The 20,809-nt window shown below is 36.4% G+C and overlaps 1 non-coding gene across 1 annotated transcript; it reads right to left on the bottom strand.

Annotated features, from left to right (window-relative positions):
• Positions 1-14,282: 14,282 nt before the first annotated feature.
• On the bottom strand, positions 14,283-14,388 carry LOC145603220 (small nucleolar RNA R71). The gene has a single exon (XR_014104750.1). It is a non-coding gene; the product is annotated as a small nucleolar RNA R71 (small nucleolar RNA).
• Positions 14,389-20,809: the final 6,421 nt, after the last annotated feature.

The raw sequence follows: 20,809 nt of genomic DNA, 5'->3' as shown, positions 1-20,809 counted from the left end.
AACATCGTTTCCACATGGAAAACACTATTTTTTTGTCAAAATCGGATGAGTTCAGAACCTAACCGGGATTAAAACGGGATTAATATTAACGAACCGAAATCTAAACATTAAAACACGAATTTACGTGTTCAAAATAATCTGAAAACTAATTAGTAATATAATCACCAAAATTTCAAAACATCATTACTATAAAAGCCCTAAATCAATTGTTCATAAAAACCCTAAAATCATGATTTTCAATAAATTGAAACCCTAGGTTTATAATTCATAAAATATGAAATTTATAACATAAATATAATCTGAAATTTATCATCTTTATACCATTAAAATATAATTTGATACTAAAAATATAATCTTTATACTAAAATCAAAACCCAAAACAATTAAATTAACATTAAACAAAATAATGAAACAAAGGAGGATGAAAATAAGACTAACCTTTTTGTGTGGGAAATTTTTTGGAGATTCATGGGATATTTATAGGAGAGAATTATTGTAGGGTAAAAAGAAAGATTGGGCCTCATAAAAATAATGGGTCGATTAAGTAAACAAATGGGTTAGGCTTGTATGATTGGACATAAATTGTAGAATAAAGGTGTATAAAATAATTTGTTCAAATAATTTTCGACCCAGATTAATAATTTGAAACTTTTGAAATTAAATTATGAAAAATAACAAATAAATATTATAAATAAAATAAATTTTCATTTATAAAATATTTAAAAATACGGGGGATTACATGTAGTCCATGCTGATACACTTATGAGGAACCTTATTTCCTCATAGTCGATTCCCGGCCTTTGAGAGAAACCTTGGGCTACAAGTCTAGCCTTGTATCTTACAATTTCGTCCTTTTCATTTCTTTTTCGTATGAACACCCATCTATACCCGACGGGTTTCACTCCTTTTGGAGTCTGGACTACAGGACTGAAATTAAAACTTCGCGTTTTGCGAGAGATTTTAATTCACCCTGAGTGGCTTCTTTCCATTTTGCCCAATCATTCCTTCGTCGACATTCATCTACAGACGTGTCCTCAACATCAGTGATGATTTCTATGGCAATTGAGTATGCGAATACATCATTGACATATGTTTTTACTATATCCCACTTTTTTCTAGTGTGGACGTAATTTATCGAAATTTCATGATTGTCGACGATTTGATTTTCACGCTCCCCCTCAGATGTACATCTGACTCTTTAGATTCATCTTGGGGGTTGATTGTATTTTCATCATTTTGGATTTGATCTACTTTATTTGAGGGGTTTTCACTCTTTTTATTCCTCATTTTCACTCTTTTGGATTTTCTCGGCTTTAGGTCTTCAGCTCCGAGGGGTCTGCCACGTCTTTTGCGTGCTGCAATTTTATCTGAAAGTGGATTATCCATTTTCTTTGCTGGGATTTCAACCCTAGCAGGGTCATTTACTGAAGGTATATGTGACTTTGTCACTCCTTTTGTATCAGTGAATGCGTCTGGCAATTGATTTGCGATGTTTTGCAAATGTATTATTGTAGGCGTCGTTTGAAGTGCGCCTACGTCAAAGCATATTGTGAATATGCTTGACACTCATAGGAAGTGGGAATTGACATATACGATTAGGGACTGACAGGCTAAAGTCGTATCACCTAATCAAAAGTATAACCTAAATCCTCTAACTAAAGTAGATAGGGAAGTAGGGTCGAATCCACAGGGAAACTAGTCTTTCTACTCCTAAATAATTAATATAGTCTAAATTATTAAAGTAACCAATTTGTTGTTTTTAATGTGAAACTATTCTACGGAGATTAAGTTTAGGGAGAAAGTCAATAATAAGAAGGCCTAGGGTCATAGGTTCACCAATAATTAATATTCCGGGATAAAACATAACAATCAAAAAATCAACATTGCACAAGTAACATGATTAACAGGCTCTCGCAATTTATTAACCAACATAGATCTAACAGGCTCTCGCAATTTACTAGATCTAAGTTCCTATTGAAAATAGCCTCTAATATCAAATTAACATCTGCTCGATTCATCAATTCAATATTGCTAAACATTCACAATCAAATTACATCTGCTCGATTCATAATCTAATTGCAAAGAATTAAAACAATTCAATAAGAAATTATCATGCAAAGTCATTAATCAATAATAATAAATTATCCGTTCATATTAATTATGGATCCCCATAAACCGTAGAATTAAACTACTCAGACATAATTAAAATTAAACTAAACAAAGCAATTAAAGGAGACATGATTAAAGGAAGAAAATAAATAACTGAGATGAAACCAAAAGTTGTAGAGAGAGAAAATAATACTAAGAGTTTAAGAGAAGAGAGAAAGAGAAAAGTTAGAGAGAGAAAGGAAAACTAAACTAAAATTAAAACTAAAGAAAAACTTAAACTAAAAACTAATTAAAAAAAACAAAACTAAAACTAAAGCTACTCAACCTCCTCCGTAAAACTACTACTCCTTAAATAGGAAAAACCCAAAATCACCAATCCCACTCAAACTAAAAGTACTATTAAATAATCCAAAGCTAAAGACAAAAAAATACATCCTAAAACAAAACTCAATCCTTCACTAAATTAGTATTAGGGACCGACATTGGCGAAGTAACTGGAGTGAGGCCCAAGGATTGAGCCCACTCGTTGAATCATGCGACATACTCATCCAAGGCCTACGTACTACTCCCTTAAAACAAGTTGGGCTTTGCTTGCATCAAACCCAACCGACCAAAAGCAGCAGCGAGAAATATCCACGCTCGATCGAGCCCGGTCAACTGGAGCTGCAAGCTGGGCTTTGTGGCTTCTTTTGTTGCCCATTTCTTCTCTTATTGGTCCGTAATTTATGTGGGAAATATTGGACCTCTTTATATATCGAGCCCTTAATCACCGGATTAAATTCCTTTAACTCGGTTTTGGGCTTCGTATGAACGGCCATAAATACGATCAAACTCCAATGTCTTTGTAGTGGCTCAATAAGCTCGGGAATTGTCATATTCTTCAAATTCCTACAAAATAATACCAACTCTACAAAAACACTAGAAAACATATATTAGTAATAAAAATAGCTCCATAGAGCCCAAATAAGCACAAAAATGAACGTGGAACGGGGAATAAATATATATATATATAATAGACTTATCAGGGACAAGGAAAGTAGGGAGCCGCAAACAAGTTTTTAAGGAACTTGTAAACCGTTCACGGATCATTTAAGGCAACCACGAAAAGGGACAACGATAAGCAACAACGATTGACCCGTGAAGGTTACACCCCATTCATAATCCATGAGATTACTAGCTCCATATGGTTTAGAACCACGAAAGGAGGATCGGGGATGATGGTACGAAGTGAGTCATGGAGTCACATTCGCCCGTATTGGCCTGTACTCGATTCTTATTGTGAAAAGTAATTCCTGCGATCTCAAAGGCATACAAACAAATATTCAATTTGCTCCAAACTATTATTATGCTAAATTGGTTGAATATTAATGCAAACATTATTCTAAAATATTGGTGATCACTTGATTAAACAATAAGATTAAAGGAACCTAAACCAGTTGTCCAAATTATCTTATTAAGTGTGATTTTCAATTACATATTCCCCTTAAACATGCAATATGGTGATCATAATAAATATAAGAATAAACATTAATATTGGAAGCAATTCAACAATAATAACGTTAGTCCAAATGAAATAATAATAATAATTATGATACTAGCAATAAGAAAATAATATAAGTAATTAAATTAATTACTCACATTCCGCGCGTTCCTTTAAATTGCTACATCATGAATAAATTGTTAGTAACTTCAATAAAAAATATAAATCAAATGGAAATTAAATTAAATAAAAAGTAGAGTTAATTTGGTCCAAACTTCAGTTAATTCTACCTTTCACGCCTTGGTTTAAGTATAGAACTTCGGGTATTGTATGGACTCCTTAAAGTGCTTAGGGGAAGAATGATGTAATTAGGAATATAGGTTTAAGGCTTAGAATATGCGAGACAGAGAATAGAATGATTTTTGGTGGAAAAGAGAGGAAGAGAGAAGGATTTGATGATCAAGCTTGTTGATGATTGAAAAAGGGGAGATATGACCTCTATTTATAAGGAAAAAAGAGGGTTCGAAGAAAGAAAAGATAAGAATTCGAATCGGATAAAACTCTTCCGATAGACAGCAGTTTTTGCGGTTTTTGTTTTTATCATATCTTTTGATCCAGAAATCGGAATAAGATGAATAAGATATCGTTGGAAAGATACTGATGTCTACTTTCTAACCCAATTTAAATCAGATTAAAATATTTTTAAGAATAAAAGATATGTCCGAAATAGTGGGACGGTGTCAGTTTTGGATAGAGTTTCGTGTTTTGCTCATATCTTTTTCGTTATAGCTCGGAATTAATATTATAATATATCATTGGAAAGATAATTTAAAGAGCTATCCAACCATCTAAGAATCAGATAAAAATAGTGAGGAACAAAAATAATTTCTGACTATCTTTGAACGTCTTTCAATTCGAATCGAATTACTAGAGGAGTTTTATTCTATTTCAAACTCTTTAATCTTATCTTTTCAAAAAGGATAATTAAGATCTTTTAGAAGCTTCCAATTAATTCTTATTGGATTCGGAGTGGGATTAAATTCTTTGGACCCTCCACATGATCATTGGGTCGTAGGTAAGGCGGGCTTAGGTTCGGTTTGGACTCAGTTTAGTATTTTAGACATAACTTATTCGTTATAACTCGGATTTGGGCTTATAATATATCGTTGGAAAGCTCTTTTCAAGCCCCATCCAACCATTGAATCATTGGACCCATATAATGGACCAAAATAAACTGGTATAAACGTTTTATAAAAAGGAAACGAAATGAATTATTTTAATGGACACGAAATGAATTATTTTGGGTTTAAAGGAACGAAATGAGGAAAATAAGTTATGATTTGGGAAAATGGGCTATGAATTGGATTGGTTTAAGCACTCCAATATTACATACTCAACCCGACCAATAATGGCGGTGAAAGGTTCTTCATCATCGGGTTTGGTTTTGGGGAGACATTTTTAGGTGTCTACAATTATTTTCTGCACTTCTTGTTCGCACGCATTTGTCCTTGGATCAAGGTATGATAGATTTTGGGCATTCCATGATATTTCTTTCTAGCATGGGCCCTCTTTATCTCACCCTAAGGTTGGGAAGTATGTCTCATTAAAGTGACAATCTGCGAATCGAGCTGTGAAAAGATCACCAGTCAATGGTTCGAGATATCTTGTGATGGAAGGTGATTCATAGCCAACATAGATACCCATCCTTCTCTGTGGGCCCATTTTAGTACGTTGGGGCGGTGCTATGGGAACATAGATTGCACATCCGAATATTTTTAGATGTGCCAAACTAGGTTCCTTTCCAACTACTAGTTGTATTGGAGATAACTTATGTGTCGCGCTCGATCTTAGTCGTAGCAGAGCAACGGCATGTATTATTGCATGTCCCCATGCAGAAGATGGCAGTCTTGATTTCATGAGTAATGGCCAAGCGACTAATTGTAATCGCTTTGTTAATGATTCTACAAGGCCATTTTGTGTATGAACATGGGCTACTGGGTGTTCCACGTCTATCCCGATTGACATACAATAGTCATTAAATGTTCGGGATGTAAATTCTCCAGCATTATCTAGTCTAATCCTTTTTATCGGATAATCCGGGAATTGAGCCCTTAGACGCGTGGTTTGCGTAAGAAGTTTTGGAAATGCAACATTCCTGGTGGAAAGAAGACTAACATGTGACCAACGTGTTGAGGCATCAATTAACACGAGGAAAAATCTGAGCGGTCTACATGTCGGGTGTATTGGCCGGCAAATGTCTCCTTGTATTCATTCTAGGAATGCAAGATTTTCACCTTCAAGTTTACCTTTTGAATGTCTAATGATCAGTTTGCCAAGTGAACAAGCTTTACAATGAAGTTCATTTGATTGTGGAATCCATATATAATTTAACGGATGTCCATTTGAACTTTTAATGATTTTTATCATCATGCATGTGCCAGGATGACCTAAGCGGTCATGCCATATATTAAACATTTCCTGGTTGTCTACCTTGTGGTTAGACACCAAATATGTTTCAATTGGGCTGATATAAGTAAAGTACAATCCCGAGGAGTATGCTTTTAATTTTTCAAGAGTCTCGTTATTGCCAGATTTTCTTTTGACGAGGTACATATACTCCTTTTTTATTTTCATTAACGGTTTCCATGTGATAACCATTCAGACGTAAATCTTTGAAGCTCAATAGATTACGTAGTGTTTTGCAAGAATATAATGCGTTTTTTATTGTTACTTTTGTACCTTTTGGTAACATTACGCAAGCTTTTCCTAAGCCCTCAACCATATTGACAGTGCCGACAATTGTGTTGAGATTGGTATTTATTGGCTTGATATGAGTAAAGTATGACTTGTTGCTCAAAATGCTGTGTGTGGTTGCGCTATCAATCAGGCATTTTTCAGCATTTGTGTTGTTATTTTCCATTGTCTTCACATGAATAAAGAAAGGATTAGTAAAACTATTATCTATAAAAACACGTATGAGAAAAACACATCTTTATTATAGTATATTTTACAATATTAAAACATACTTAATACTAGGAAAACATGCTTAAAGAAAACTTAGGTATCTAGATGAAAAAGGAAAAACAAATACAACGGACAAACAACTCGAAAAATATATGACAATGTCGATGAAGCAAACACCACAGGACAAGCACATGATCGATGTAGTCTAGACATTTTCTATGTCATCAACAAGATAATCGACTACATCGAGTTCTGGGTTAGGGAAACTTTGTGTGACAAAATTAGTTTCTGCTTGTTTCCCTTGGCCTCCTCTTGAGGCAACGTATAGGTCCACAAGGTATTTTTCCGTACGACAATCCTTAGCCCAATGACCTTGTATTCCGCATTTAAAACACTTTTCTTGTGGCCTTCCTTGGTTTTGAAAATTTCCCCTCCCTCTACCGCCTATACCTCTACCTCTACATCTCAGGGTGGGAGTATTGGAAGTATTTTGACGCCAATTTTGACGTTCTCTACCCCTTCCTCTACCCCTATTGGGGTATTGACCTCTGCCCTGAAAACCTCCTCGTACAATATTGTTATTCCAGCGCTTGCCTGTTTTTGTGGCATTTGTTTCTGGTATTGCACTGGTACCTGCTGGTCTCTGATTATGATTGGACAACAGGATTTGACTGTTTTGTTCTACGACTAATAGTATGGAAATTAAGTCACAAAACCTTTCACAACGCCTCTCTTGGTACTGTTCTTGTTGTACCATATTATTTGCGTGCATTGTAGTGAGAGTTTTCTCAATCATGGCTCTTTTAGAGATTGGTTCTCCACATAATCTCAATTGTGAAGTTATGCGGAGTACAACAGAGTTATATTCACGTACTGAGCTGAAATCTTGAAGTCTCAAGGTAGACCATTCATGTTGGGCCCTTGGCCCAATTGTTTTCTATAAGTGTTCGAATCTGTCTTGGAGGCAAACCCAAAGTTCTCTGGGATCCTCAATGAGAATATACTCAGTTTTTAATACGTCATGAATGTGGTGTTTGATATACACCAAAGCTTTAGCTTGTTCTAGAGGAGTAGGGTTTCCCTCTTCGGCGATAGCGTGTTCTAGGCTTTGTGCCCTTAGGTAGGCTTTTGCGTCCACCCGCCATTCCAGGTATCTTCCTCCGAAAATGTCTAAAATTTCTAAGTCCCGATTTGCAATTCAAGCCATTTCTGATTACACGAAATTTTTTAGAAATTAGTAAAAGGGAAGTAAAATATTTTTGTATATATAAGGTTTTAAAGATTAGAAAATATCACTATGGAATGCAAGCCGTGGTGGTCCGAGTACCCAACTTATAAATAAGAGGTTGGGGGTTCAAAACTTGGTAAAAGCATAAACCCCGCAAAATTAATAAAGGCTGCATATTTTTTTATTTTTAATTATTGTTAAAACTTTAATTAATATGGTACTTATTATATCCGAACAATGAATAGGAATAATACTTGAAACATAAACTGACTAAAATAAATTTCAAAACCCAGATAACTAAAGTTTAATTAATATTATAATTATCAAAACATTCCCCATAAACCATTACTACTTTTGTTAAAAAAAAAACAAAACAAAAGAATACACAATATGGCCGTTGGCATGCAACCAATGCAACCTCCAACATCAGAACTTGAAAATCCCATTACATGCATTTCAAAGTCTTTATTGGTTTTGGTATTTTGTTTTGTCAGGTTTGCATGTACATGCAAAAACCTGAGCTTGTAACATGTATCAGTTGCTTATACTTGTCTTCTAATATAATTTGCCACATGTAAATGAGTATGCATGTAATATATATCATCTTTATCTCTTTACTGTGAACACTAAAAGGTAAGTATCATTCATATTTGCGTCTATAGTCTTCCTATTTTTTTTCCCTTCTTACTCATATACTAATTCTCTTTCTTCCTCCTTCTTAAAGAAATATTCATACAAAATAATTAGGAGAAGAAAATTGCTTATAGTCAAAAATAAATTTGCTTCATGAAATAATAGGCAAAATTAAATTCATGTAATAAACGGAAAATTTGTCTTCGTACTTCCGGCCATAAATTGCCTACCATTTTAGGTGGCCTTGTTCTCAAAATAAAACGTAAGCCGACCATGAAGGCGGCATTTTGAGAGTTTGGCCCGTCCATATAGACGGCTTAAAATGCAAATCTTTCCCTCCATAAAGGTGGCTAATTTGCTTAGTGGCCTATTAGTCGCCTTGGCGACGTTTACTACGAGTAGTAGCGGTGGTGGCGGTATCTGTTTCATCTCTTCCTCCCTTATTAGTATCTGGAGGAGGGGGTTCGGTTTCAGTTGGTGGTATTGGGGGATTTTCATTGAGGTTAGGGACAACTTGTGGAATTTAGACGGCTTCGGCAGCGTTAGTGTTTCGGGCATGATTTGTACTTCCTCGAGCTGGTTGTATTATACCACAAGGTATGACATTACGCTCTACTACGAAATATATATGTGAAAGTGATATATTGTTCAAAAATGTATTGACGCCATTATATTGGTGTTCTATTTTTGAGTAATGAATAATTTGATAGTTAAATTTAAAATTTGAAAAAGAAAAACTACCTTTTGAGTAATTTGAGCAAATTGGTGTTGATAACGTGTTTTACAACAACTGATTTCAAAGAGATCAAAAGAAAGCTTTTAGATAATCCGATAATTGTTGTGTATATTTCCTTTAGATTATGCGGGGATTTATAGTACCTTTGCATGAACAATGTTTACTCGATATGTTAAACACGCAGTGAAATGTCTAATCGAGCATGAGATTCTGAGTGGCGATGTTTACTTTTTCATGGGAAGCTAAAAGGTGGTATTCTTAGTTCGTTCATATTACGCAATACGGTGCGTATTACAACAATAACTATAATTTAGAAAATAAATTTTATTTTGGAAATTTTGTCAAAAATAACACGACCTTTCACCGGTCTTCCCAAAATAAAACTAAAAACTAAAAAAAAAAAAAACTTAAAACATAAAAAAAAAAAAACTTATTAATAAAAAGAAAACCCTCCTGTCATCCCCACCGGCTTTACCGCCCCTCCTCCTCCACTGCTCATCCCCCTCTCTTCGCCGGCGTCTTCCTATCCAAATCCTATCGACGCCAGACCTCCCTTTTCCGGCGCCCTATAATTCCCATCCCCGATTCCGTACTCCCACTCCCATCCTTGTCCCCAAATTTGGCCCCCAATTCCTACCCTGTTCCCGATTTCGTCGCTCCTCCCTACCACATTTCGATCAGATGCTATCACCTATTCACCTCCTTCTCCTTCACGCAAGCTCTCTCTACTCTCTTTTCCCATAGGTTAAGGTGTTGGTTGGGTTTCAAGGGTGGAGCAGCAACTTCACGATGGTGGCGGTGGTTTGAAGGTGATAGATGAGGATATGTACGTGGGTTTGTTTTGAGTATGGGCTGGGAGGGGGCAGACTTAGGGAGTGGGCCGCGATGTGGCTGGCTGGGTTGGGGTGGTTTCCAGGGAGTGTGTGGTGGAGATGGAGGTAGAGGCGGGGAGGGGATCACGGGGAAGAAGGTGGTGTTTGGTTAATTTCAATTTTTTTTTTTAAATTAAGATCATTAATATAAAAAAAAAAATCTTAACAAATTACAATAAGACACGTGTTAAATGTAACCTGTAAAACAAGTTACCGGTTTTTTGTTCTATTTATGGAAGATATGTGTCAAAGGTCGTGTTATTTTGAGATAATCCAAAGGTCGTTTCATTTTGGGAAGACCGTTGAAAGGTCGTGTTATTTTTGACAAAATTTCTTTTTATTTTTGATTAGTTGTGTTGAAAGTATTTAAAAATAGTACTCCCTCTGTTTTTTTTATATGCATTACTTTCCTTTTATGGGTGTTTTTTTTACATGCATCACTTCTATATTTGGTAAAGTTATACTATATTTTATTATTTCTCTCTCTTACTTTAAACCCCACTCAAATAATTTTATCATTTCTCTCTCTTCTATGTCCCCACTTAAATAATAAAATATCTATTGTCTCTCACATACTTTCTCTTTCATGGTCCCATCATATTTTTATTATAATAATTTATTCACCCACTCACAATATTATATTTATCTCCTAAAACTATGTGCATTTTCAAGTGATGCATATAAAAAAAAATGGAGGGAGTATACATTATATTACATTAATGATGTATGTTATTCCCAATAAAACTATATAAAGTAGACGTTGTATAGTATTTTATCAATGAATAAATTTCGTTCAAAAGAAAAAAAAAATTACAATTTAATTCCAAAAATTAAGCTAAGTAGAATAATTTTTTTTTAAAAAAAAACTTAAGCTAACAGCATATGTTGATTGTTAAATGAAAACTTGATATATGTCCAAAATGATCGATGTAAGCGTAACATGTTTTACAGTTTTAGTAATAGTTAATAGATTTTTTGAAGGAAAAAAATAAGGAAAAATACAATTTAATAATCCTAACTATGGGCGATTTACTTTTAGTAATCCCAAATAAGGTTTATTATCTAACATTCCTAATAACTATGGGGTTAGTTTGCCTCCAATGGTCCTAATGACTGGTGAGCTGCTGAATAAGGTTTTTTATTTGTTTATTTAAAAGAACCACGTGGCAGCGCGTAAATGGTCCATTTTTTTTAAAAAAAAAATATCAAAAAAATAAAAAAAAATGATTTTTTTAAAAAAAGAACCAAAATTCTAGCCACCCTTAACCTTGCCGGAGCCCTAACCCCACCCCCTAAGTTCGTCGGTAATCGGTCGGTTACCCTCGTTAGCCACCAAAACTAGGCTGTCGTCTCTACCACCACAAGTAGCCTACCCTCGACCCCTAAAACCAGCCACCCTGACCCCAGTCACCGCCGATGCAAATCTAAAACTCACCGCAACAGCAACAAATGGCGCTGGTGATTTTAGCAACGAAGCTTACCTACTTTCTCAAGCAGATCCCTCAACCTTCCCTGTCACTGCCACATCTTCGTTCAAGAATACGACTTTGGGGGTAATATGTGTATTCTTTGATTCTCACTCGGGTTGGTGGTTTTGGGGTCGTGGTGGCTGAGTGGGTGGTTTCAGGGGTCGAGGGTAGGTCAGGTGGGGTGGTAGAGGGCCAGCCGGCAGATTTTGGTGCTTAAGGGGGGTGGCCGGCCGGTTTCTGGCGTGTTTATGAGTGGGGTTAGGGTTTGGCGGATGTTGGTGGCTGGGAATGACTTTTGGTTTTTTGTTTTTATTATTTTTTTTAAATTTTAAACCAATCTCGTGTTGACACGTATCATGGTAATCTATTATAACAGGTCGTTGACTTTGTGTTGACCGGTTGAGACCATTGGGGGCAAACTAACCCTATAGTTGAGATTATTAGATAATAAACCTTAGTTGGGATTATTAAGAGTAAATTGCCCATAGATGGGATTATTAATTTGTATTTTTCAAAAAAAATTATTTCCTCCGTTTTTATTTACTTGCAACACACCTCTTTGGCACGCATTTTAAGGGAGATATTAGAATAGGTTAACGGATAAATTAAATCGCAAATTTTTACCACCCACAAGAAGAAAGAGATAAGTTTCAACGGTTAAAATTTCATAGCTTAATAAATTCGTTTACTTAGTCTAATCACCTCCTCGAAAAGCATGATAAAAGGTGTGTTGCAACTATTAGAAAACAGAGAAGTATAAGTTAGTAAAATTATAATAGAAATATTTAACAGAAAACTAACTCAATTATTATTACTTTATAAGATTCTTTTTTTGTTTTTATTTTTATTTTTTATTTTAGGAAAATTACTTCATAAGATTTCAAATCAACACCATGAATAGAAATGTTTTTTCCCCCATTGAACCGCACTATATATTGTACAACTATATAATAATGGTTATTTAAATGTTAATATACTCTCCACCATATTTCACCTTCTAAATTATAGCGTATTCTCCCTTAATTAAATGGTGTCAAACTCTTTTGTGTAACTATTTTAAGTAATTAGAACACGACATAAAAAGGAATAATATTATTATAAAGATAACATATAAGATCAGGTATAATATATTATTATAGTTATATTATAATAGATGCAAAATCAATGATAATGCTAGATTAAAGCTCAATCAATTAATTCAAGTATTGCAATGGACAAACAATAGTAGCAATCAAGAGAGTTCAAATACTATCTCCTATAGGCCAATCTAGTGGTCACTATGAAAGGCAAACCAAGAAGAATCATAAGCAAACTCAATCAATTAGAGCAACCTTTAAATCAATTGGTCATGTCATTAAGAGTTGCAATGCAATCTAGATTAATCTTATAGGGTGATCAATCCTAATCTAATCAATCTCATGCAAAACTATGTCAACCAATTTAATTGCAACAAATCAACCAATCAAAGAGCATCAACTAGCATTTCCATTAATCAAACATGCTTCCCCCTTTCCCTAGCAACTAATCTACTCACTAATCATGGTGAAATTGAAGAACAAATAACTAGAAATTGCATTGATCATCATTCTATATCAAAATCTAATAGAAATCAAAGTATTCAATATTATCAAACTCAAATCCAAGAAAAACAAACATCAAGCAAAAGAATCAAATAACAAGTAAGTAAAAGATGAAAGAAAGAAGAGAATCTCACTAAAATTGATGATTGAAAATGAAGAAATCCAAACTTGATTGATCAAATGTTGAGTTACAAATCCAAAACCAAGAACTTCTCTCTAACTTCTCTCTTTAAAACTAAGCTAATGAAAATTATCAAAAAGTTCCCTTCAAAAAGGAAATACAATTCTATTTATAGGCTAAGAAGAAAACGACAGCTCCCGCGGTCTCTCTCGATAAGCCCGCGCCCGCGGAAAAATGGGTACGGAACCCTCCGCGGGCTGCCTGGGCAGCATCCGCGCCCGCGGCCTCAGGGGCCCGCGCCCGCGGCGAAGTCCCCTGCTCCCAAAGGCTGATCAGGGGAGCCGCGGTCTCTCTGAGCGGAGAGACCTCTCCAAATTGCCCGCGCCCGCGGAGAGACCGCGGGGCAACCGCGGCTAGTTCCTGCCAACTTTTGGCATTTTTGAAAAATAAGAGCCCGCGCCCGCGGCTTGAAGTCCCGCGCCCGCGGCCTGGAGAAAAGCCATGGAGACCTCTCCGAGGTCTCTCCAAGACCTCTCTAAGCCCTCTCTAGCCAAATGCTTCTTCCTTGCTTGATCATTGAGGTCCCGAATTGCATCCTTTGCCAAGGTGAATCTCACAGTACCTACACAAGTGAACAAAGGAAGGAAATAAAAGGGAAAAAGAGCAAAATAAAGGAAAAACACGATAAAAACACGAGAAACATAAAGAAAGAGGAAAAAGGAGAAACTAAAGGAAAAAGGGCCAAAACTAAAAGAAAAAAGGCAACAAAAAGGGAAAGAAATAACCTAAAAGACTACCTTATGAGTGCCATAAATGACACTCATCAATCACCCTAATTGAGAGGAGACAATATAGTGGGGCAAAGAACGAGAGCCCATTGAACCATCAAAAGGAGTTTGAAAAATATTGCACCACAATCAAGGTTAATGGAGTGTCTCAAGAGTTTATCCGCCTTAAGTTGTCCCTTTCTCCCTCATAGGAAGGTCTTTGGAATGGCTAGACAAAGAGGTGAAGCCCAATTCATTGAGAACGTGGGATGATGTCACTAAAGCTTTCTTGTCCCGTTTTTATCCTCAAAAGAAAACGGCGGAGGCAAGGGCTTTAATTCAAGGGTTCATGCAAAAGCCAAATGAGAGTCTTTATGAAGCATGAGAAAGATTCAAGGAGTATAAAAGAGAATGTCCTCACCACGGAATTCCAACATATCAAGTGATCCAAATCTTCTATGGTGGTTTGAGTCCTCAAGGCATATCATGTCTTGATGGAGGGGCCGGTGGTCCTATCATGAACAAGACCGAAGAAGAAGTTGTGGACATAATAGAGGATATGGTGACTTACTATAGAGATTGGCAAGATGGGGAAAGAGATTCTTCAAGCAAGCAATCTTCGTTGTATTCGGTGGACCATCTTAATGCCATCAACAATCTTTCCTCTCAAATGACAAACTTGGGAAAGGAGATGACGACAATCAAGGCCAAGTTGGAGAGTGTTTCTTCCTCTTCTCAAGCTTCAAATCTGATGTGTGTCATAAATGGCACACATTTGACGAGCATTTAGGTCCTTTCTATTCTCTTTTCATAGCTTTCATGCTTAATAAGTGCTTAGTTTTATGCTTTATTGCTTAGTTTTACCTTCCTTCTCTTATTTTGTAGGTTTTGTGCATTTCGTTGGCTTTCTAGCCTTTTCTTCTTTATTTGCTCTATTTTCGTGGTTGTAGGTATTGGACGAGGTTCGGGTCTTGATTTTGGTGATCCACTATGGTGGAAGAAGCTTTTGAATCAAGTTCATGGAATTTGGAAAGCTCAAGATGCAAAGAAGTGGAAGGTCCAAGTCTTGGCTCTTCTCTTGTGCTCCCTTCAAAGGAAGTGTGTGCCCTCAATATTAAGCCTTAGCTACTGCCACTCCTAGTGCCCATCACCATCATAAATCATGTGTGCACCCCTTGAGCTTGAAGAGTTGAAGATTCGAAGAAACCCAGCTGAGTGCGGCCGCACGCGCAGAAGGTGCGGGCGCACACAAAGGATGTGCGGCCGCACACCATGGTGGTGCGGGCGCACATCATGGTGGTGCGGGCGCACATCCTCTGTTGTGCGGCCGCACCGACGTGGGTCTTTTCCGATCGGATTTCGACGATTTTCTCTCTCTTCTTATACCTATTTGAACCCAATTTTTGTAAGAAGTTTTATAATAGAATTAGATCATATTCTTAGCTTAGTTGAGAGCTTCTCTCTCTAGATTTAGGGGTTAGTTTTAGGAGTAGATTTTAGAGAGAGAAAGTGAAGAATGTCAATGGTGTTTGAGAGATTGAAGATCCAATGGTGACAATTGTATTGGAGATCTACTCTATTATCAATGAGCATTTCTAAACTCTATCTCATTTATTGTTTTGTTTAGTATTCATGTTTAGATTGTTTGATTTTTATTAGATTTTGATGATTTGATGATTGATGTTTGATTAGAGTAATTGTTCTTATTTGATTGTAGATTCTTTGATTGTTGATTGTTGATTACTTTAGTTGTTTGTTGAATTGATGGGGTTTCTAGAGTAGTTGTTTGGTTAGGGATTTGGTGAAGCTTATATTATGTAATGGATTGATGTAGATTGGGGATTTTGATGGAGTTGATGATGTGATTAAATTGGTTAATTGATTATGTGCATGTGTGTGTTTGATTTAGGCTTGATCACCCTAGTTATTCACACTAGATTGCATTGTAAGTTCACATTGATACGGACCATTGATTTGTGGCTTGCATTTACACGATTGAGGTGTCTTGTGATGTTTCCTAGCTAGATTTTATCGTAGTTGACGCTAGTTAGACCTCTAGGAGAATAGCTTGATATGCTCTTTTGGTTGCATAATCGATCTTCCCTCGCATTGCTTGACTTAGTCAACTTCCTATACCAATTTGCATTGTTCATTGCTATTATAAGCGAATCCTAATCCCTAGCATTCTATTTGTTTGGTTTCTTTGTCTTAGTAGTTGTTAGTGTCCTCTTTTACCTTTCATCTTCGACCTAGCTTAGGCACATAATTGAAAGCACTTAGACATTACCGTTCCTTTGGGTTCGACCCTTGACTTACCTCTATACCTGTATTTAGGTTTGTTGAGTGTTTATAAATTTTGTTTGGCTTAGGAGGATTAGTCCAACGACCTAATTTTCCCACGTCAAAATCGCGCCGTTGCCGGGGAACGGTGTCTATGTTTGAGTGTTTTTGATTGCTTGAGTCTAGGTTTTTGTGTATACTTTTTCTTTTATTTGTTTTTGTTTCCTTTGTAAAAATGTCATGTCTATCTTTTTCTCAACATGATAATGAGCCTTTTTGTGAATATTTCAATAGACTTAAGGAATTTCTTGACTATAATTGTTGTAGTCTTTGGGAAGCTTGTGAGATATGTTATCATGGTTTGAATGAGCAAACTAGGGATATAATTGAAGGAATGCATAATGGTAATTTTAGAGCATTTTCCATTGAAGATGCTTGGAAATTTTATGTTTGGTTTGCTTGGGAAGTCTACAATAAGGGTAAGCGTGCTTCTATTTTTGATGTGCAATGTGTTAATTCTTCCAATGTTAGCATGATTTACCATGATGTGTCACATGACCCCATAGTTGAACCTAGAACAAATGCTTCCAATTCTATTTCCTCTTTTGTTCATGATAATATGTTGCATGCTCAAGCTAACAAATCTCATACATTTGAAAATCCCCCAACCCCCTATTTGATGAAAATGCTCATGTTTGTAATGATGATGATCCCACTTTTGGTTGTACTTGTTCTTATCTTGTTGAGCCTCAATCTCCTACACCTTTTGAATCTCTTATTGCTACCTTGGAAACTCAAATTAGGCATGTTGAGCTTCGTGATGATCTTGGGCCTAACAAAGAGTCGACTCTTAATTGTTTCAGAAGTCAATTGGAGATGATGAGAAAGAGTGAGGAGCGTCTTGAGGAGGGAAGAAGGAGAAATGAAGAGCTAGAAAGCCAATTGTCATCTTTGATGCTTATGTGTGAAAGTTACAAATCCAATGTGTGTGTTGAGGGTGATAATGGTAATTTCGAGCAACCAAGAGTGTGTGAGGATCCTATTGTTGAGCATAAGAGTGAAGGAGAGAGAGTCGAGAGTGATAATGAGTTTGATGAAATTTTAAGTCTAGACATCTCTTCCTTTGTTGATTGTGACGAGTTTCAAGTGTATGAATGTGACTCTTCTATCCATGAGTATTTGGACTCGTTTGAGGTTATGTCAAATGTGTTTGTTGAGTGCATAAGGAATAGCCATAGCCTTTTAAGCAAGTTCATTGATGATGCTTCATGGGAGAGAGATGATTTTGAGTTATATTTGCCTCCATTCATGCATGGTTTTGAGACTCTAGGCTTTAAGGAAGTTGAGGGAGCTATTGTTCATGAAGGTAATGGAGGAGATTATGTGGTTCCTCTTGGGAGTTGGATGTTTGAGGGAGATGGTGATCATGAGCGTTCTTCTTTTGAGGATTCTATGATTTATTTTCATGCCCTCATTGGCGATATGAGACCTTGTGTTGAGGGAGTAGCTAACCCTTTGCCTTTTTCTCATACCCCTTTCTCTCAAAAGTTTAATCACATCCCTTATTGCCCTATTTTTCTCCCTTCCTTTGTTGGTAAGCCTATTGGGGACCCTTATGTCTATGAAGATTTGAATGTGGCTCATTTGTCTCCAATTTGGGAAAAGGATGATATTGCCACCCAAAAATATTTTTAGGAGAGTTTGCCTTCTTTTTCCTCTTCTTCTTCTTTTTCTTTTTCTTCTTATTTTGTTGAGTTTTCTTTTGATTCTTCTTCCTTCTCTTGCCATCTCTCTCCTCATAGGTGTGCACTATGCTTGTTGCATGCCTTATTTTTGTCATGTGCACACTTACTTTCTTATGAAATGTGTAGTAGTGCATTTGACAAGCTCTTGCGATCGTTGCAATATTATTTTACTAGAGCGGTCAAGCTTGGACCTTAAGCAAGCCTTTCTCGGGAAGTAACCCGTGTTTTATATTAGATTTTCCTTTTCTTTTTAGAATAGATTTTCTCTCATGGAAATTTTTGTGTGCCTTTTTCTAGGTACATGACTTGATATACTTTGGTGCTTCGATTTGGATCAAGAATCAAGGAAGGTTGGCTCCTATTTTTGCTAGCATATGGAGACAAGGTTAAATTCTTGAGAAATTAGCTTTGAAAGGTTTAATTTGGTCATTTGTGGGTATTTACACCCACCTCAAATCCGGTAATATCTTTCCTTGCTCTTTCTCTAGTGGATGATGACTTGTTGGACATATGTTGGATTGTTGGATTGATCTCCTTGTTTTCCCCTCCCATGGATTATATGATTTATGTTTGAGTGTATTGTCTCATTCAAGCTTGGGGGAGGGTATTCTATCATGTTTGGTGGGATGTTGATCCTCATATGTTATGCACCTTTGTATATGCTTTTCCATGTTTCTTATATTTTGAAAAACTCCAAAAAGATTTTTGTTTCTATCAAGGCAAATTTGCAATGTGTTTTGTTTTGTTCTTGCTTTGGACATAATAACATTTGGACTTGTATAATTGAATGCTTTTCTTCCTAAATGGTAGTGGTGTGCACGGTTTGAGATTACGCTTGGTTGATTCTAGGATAAAGCATGCTAAGGTAGTTGGTTAGAACTAGTGGGAACATGAAGCCGGATTCTACTTGTTTGTGGCATGTTTGGTAGTTGCTTCCTATAGTCGATTTGACACCAATAGTGAGTTTTTGCTACAACCATGTGAGTTCTATGTTTTTCAAGCCTTCTACCTTACTTGTATGAGCGGCATGGATCCTTGACTTCTTGCAAACCTAATCTTGAAACTTGACTCATAGATCTTGAATCCGAGACCGAACCATTTAGGGAGGACAAAGGCACCTTTTCGGGGTGGTATTTTTCATTTTTAGGATAGTTTTATTCATTTTTGTTATTTTTGGGTTTACATTTGCCTTCTTGCAACCATTTGAGCCTTATCCCTTCTTTTCAAGCCACATCTTTAGATCGTTGGCCTTTTGTTTCATTTTCTTTCTTTTCTTGGTTTTTGTGAAGCAATTGATCATACTTGATGAAGTTTGTGGTGGAGAAGTTGGAATGTTTGGTTTTTATGATAGCAAGATTGTGTTATATTTTCTTTGTGAATAATGGCAAATGATTATGAGTAAAAGCCGTCCTATATTATAAAAGGCATGGACAAATAAGTGCAAAATCGAAAAAGCCGTCCAATGTTAAAAGAGGCAAGGACAAAGCATTATTAAAAAAAAAAAAATTAAAAAAAAAAGTGAAAAATAAAAAATTCAAAAAATATTTTGATGTGAGTTTTCTCCCTTTTTGAGCATTGAGGACAATGCTCCATTTAAGCTTGGGGGGAAGCGTTCTCACGCTTTTTGTGTATATGTTTGTGGTTTATAGCTTTGAATAAGCTTGGGGGTGTGAGTATTTTTGTTTGGTTTGGTGATTACTTGATTGTGTTTCTAAAGAAAGGCGCCCTCTTTGCTTCACTTTTAGGAAAACCACCAAATTTCAAATTTTTAGCCTACCTTCACCCTTATTGCCTCAACGTTACAACCTTGGGGAAAGACCTTTTGACCTACATGGTTGAGTCATTCATCGGTGGAGAGGAATGTGAGTCTTAGGAATAGGGAGAGGGAATGCAAAAGTCAAGATGTCGAGTAGCCTAAAAATTCTCTTTTTGTGGTTCCTTCGTGGAATCATTGGGATGCTCATTAGAGGTTGATTTGAAGCTATTAGGAAGAATGCGGTAAGATCGTTTGGGATGAAAGTGAATTGTGAAAGCTAGTTCCTATGCTTAGCATATTTATGTTTCAATCAACCTTGGGTATCTTGGAACGTGCACTCCCTTACTTGTTTAGAAAGATTTGCATCCACTTGTGCTTGTACATTTGCAAAAGTCCTTTCATGAACATTTGTTTGCTTTTCTTGTATTTTTGTTTTCTTTTTCATGCTTTGCCTTCACTAGTAGAAAAATTGAAAAAGGCAACGCTCAATGGCCACCGATTTTTGTAAACCGGTGGCTTAATTAAGTGACGGGATGAGGCAAAGAACAATTGCCACCGGTTCAACCAAACCCGTGGAAAAAATTGGAAAGGCCACCGGTTTGAACCCGTGGCAATAATGAGTTAAAAAAAAACCCCCTTATAAACCCCAAACCCTACCCTTTTCCTCTCATCATCAGCCGCACATTCCTTCTCTCTCCTCTCCCCTCTCCTCTTTCTCTCTCCTGCTCTCCCCTTTCTTCTCTGTTCTCATCTGCTTCTCATCTTCTTCGATCTCCTTCTCCTTCTCATCTCCTTCTTCTTCTCATCTCCTTCTTAGATCTCCTTCGTCTCCTTCTCTCCTTCTCTCTCCTCTCCCTCTTCTTGTCTCACCGCCACCACGGCCGCCACCAAGTCCAAACAACAACAACACCCTCGCTCAGTGCATGCATGTTTATGGGTGTAATTATTCAAGGTTAGGGTTTTTGGGTTTAATTATTTTTGTTAAATGTCTTGATTTTTTTGGGTTTGATTGTTGTTGGAATTTTCTAGGGTGATTTTGAGAATTTTTATGGTAGAATTTCTGGGTTTA

This window comes from Chenopodium album, chromosome 21, assembly GCF_948465745.1.
Source record: "Chenopodium album chromosome 21, dcCheAlbu1.1, whole genome shotgun sequence".
Taxonomy (NCBI): Eukaryota; Viridiplantae; Streptophyta; class Magnoliopsida; order Caryophyllales; family Amaranthaceae; genus Chenopodium; species Chenopodium album.
Note: the sequence above shows the minus strand (reverse complement) of the source record. Positions and strands in the feature narration are given on the sequence as shown.